This window comes from Tamandua tetradactyla, chromosome 3, assembly GCF_023851605.1.
Source record: "Tamandua tetradactyla isolate mTamTet1 chromosome 3, mTamTet1.pri, whole genome shotgun sequence".
Taxonomy (NCBI): Eukaryota; Metazoa; Chordata; class Mammalia; order Pilosa; family Myrmecophagidae; genus Tamandua; species Tamandua tetradactyla.
Window position 1 is genome coordinate 95,372,327 of NC_135329.1, and position 3,010 is coordinate 95,375,336.

Consider the following 3,010-nt stretch of genomic DNA (forward strand, 5'->3'; position numbering starts at 1 on the left):
GAAGCAAAATGAATAAGAAAAATCCATAGTATGATGGAGAAAGGTATGTGCTAAGGAGAAAAAGGGAGAGAAAAAGAAAAAGAAATAGAAGGATAAGGATATTTTTTTAAAGGTGGCAAGGGCAGATCTCACTGAGAAGCTGGCTGAGGAAAGACCTGAAGGAAGGAATAGAAGGAGCTGGCGAACATCTGCAGGAAGCGTGTTCTAGGCAGAGGGATCAGCAAGTGCAACATTCTCAAGGTGAGAGTGTGTGCTTAGCATGTTCAAGAAAAGCGAGGAGACCACGGTGGCTGGAGACGCATGGAGAAAGAAAGTCATAGAAAATGAAATTAGAGAGATAAGGATGCCACAGGCCAATGAAAGGTCATGATAACACTGAAAAGCCAAAAAAGAAAAAGAAAAAAAGGAGAGAAAGGCTTCTCCTAGAGCAACTAACTTTTTTGTTTATCAGAGAGGAAAGTATTTCCCAGCAATCCTGCCCCACCAGGAAGAATTATCCTTGCATTTCACTGACCAGAACTGGGTTGCATGACCACTCTTAAATCAATCATTTTCCAGGTCTGGGCCCACCTTTCCTAGGCCTGTTGCTGAGCCCAGTGGAGTGCTGCCAGCAAGGGCAAAGTGGTGAGTGGCTGTTGGGTAGACAATCAAGAATATCAGCCACAGAAACTTCCCATTCCTGCAGTTTGCTCCTTGAACTCGGGGGCAGAGTCCAGACTTCTGGTTCCTCCAACAGATTATAAACCCACAGAGCTGATTCAGGGGGAGCAGGAAGGCAGACTCTCTCAGCTTTAGGGGCTTCTCTGAGAGTGAGCTTCCCCTTTCCTTCTGCTTCCCTCTTAGGTCTTTGGTCCACAAAATGTCTCTTCCATTAAAAGAGAAAAAAAAAAAACCAAAACTTTTATTTATGGACATTTTCAAAAGTTTCGAGAAGGTATCATGACACCATGTACCTACCTCCCAGCTTTGACATTATTGACCCGTTGAAACAAATAAGCTGATCCTGTTTCATGAATTACACCCCAAACACACACATCATCATCATCATCATCATCAACTCCACTCAAATTCCTTCGAAGATCTGCTGCATTCAACTTTGGGGGAGAGGGAACATCAGCTTCCAGAAATGTCCCTTGTGTATGACCAGCTAAAGGACACCCAGAGTCTCCTGAATCATCCTTGCATCAGCTCTTGGAAGCCACGGGTATCCACAAAATCATCTGTAATTGGGGCACTTGGCCCATTAGGAATTTGGATGGACCAAAGCATAAGTCCTCAGCACTGCTCAGAAAAAGTAAACATGAAAAATGCTAGATTTGACTTCTGCGCAGTCAATTTAAACTCCACTCTGAATATAAATCAGCTGCTTTAGTTCCAATCCACTCAGCCCCATCCCAAGCCCTGCGCTGAATGATAAACATTGAGCTACTGCCCGTGAGGATAAATCATGACAGACAAAATGCACTGTTTCCTTCAGCACAAATGAAGTTCTTGAACAAGGGAAGGGCACTGCTCTTTTTGAAGAAACTCTGCTCTGCCACATTCAGAAGAACTACTTCTGCATATAAGTGACTGCTCACTGGGGGTGGAAGGCTTACTTGTCTTTCATTTGGAGGACCTGGCAATGCCTCTAGGTAGAAGAATAAACCAACCAAGGAGCTCCCATAGATATTTTTGGGGAATGACACCATTATCGGCGTCCTCTTGAAGGACTGGGGTCTTGTGTGGAGGGCTCTACTTAGAGCAGGAAAGAGAAGTGCAAGGTAAGTTATTCTGGCTCCTGGCTGGCTGGTGAGTTCTTCCAGAATTTCTCAGGTGACCAGCTAAGCTGATGGATTTCAGGGCGGGGAGAAGGGGCAGTGGATTTGCAAACCCTTTCCCTTAGAGCTGCTGAGGGGGACATCTAGGTCATAGTTCAGTATATCCAAAGAGAAGATAGCCATCCCAGCTTTTCCCACTGAGCTGAAAGGTGTGTCTCTAGGGAGAAGAGAGACCAGGAGATAGGATCAGACTTGGCGTTTGAGCATCAAGGCTGAAATACCATGTTCCTGTGTGAAGATGGATATAATTCCTGTGAGGCTGGTAAGAGCCCAAACTCTTTCCCTAGATTCCCATCTTCAGAACTTCTCTTTAAAGGTCCTAGTAAAATGCAGATCTATAATTTGAATGGATAGGCACTGATTCATTCATTCAGTAGACGTTTATGACCTCTGATTCCAGGTCAGACACTAGGCTAAGTGCTGGGGGGTCTGAAGTTGGAAAACAGTGGTCACTCCTCCCAAGTGCCAAAATATAACTTTCAGAAAGTTATAAACACTCCCCTGGATACTTGAAGCACATTTTGATAAATAAGCAATGTGTCTGCCCTTAAGAATTACAATAAAATAGCAGAGACAAATAAAGAGTTACCAACATGACTTTCATTTTAAATAGTCTGAACATTGGTCAACAGTATTATTCAATGCATAAATTAATGAACAAGAGAACCAGCGCATTGGTAAAACTGGTTCCAAGAGCATCTGTGAAACTCAAATATATATAGTCCAATAGAAAAAATGTTTAAAAAAAAGAAAGAAAAAAATAGGATTACTAGACTAGATCAAAACTGGGTAACACATAATCTTTGGAGTTATCTTTCTTTTCAGACAGAAATCTACAGGTAAATACGCAACGTCACAAATACCATATGATAATGTCAAGACCAAGAATAGTCTCCTAGAGAATTAGTAGCCTTTTAGTGGGCTTGTTAAAACAACATCCTGAAATAAATATAGGAAGGGCATGCTGTTCTTTCTTTTGATTTCCGAATTTTCCTTAGCGCAGGAAATGTAGAATAGCATGATTGTCAGCCCCCCAGATGAGATGAGGATCGAGGCCAACAAGAAGGAAGGGAGAAGAAAGTTTGGGTCAGGAAGCCAGGAGACCAGCCCACCAGTCCTATTACCTCGGTTTTGTGTGACCTTGGACAAGTCACAATACCTCCCAGGCCACAAATTCTCTGTATAATGAG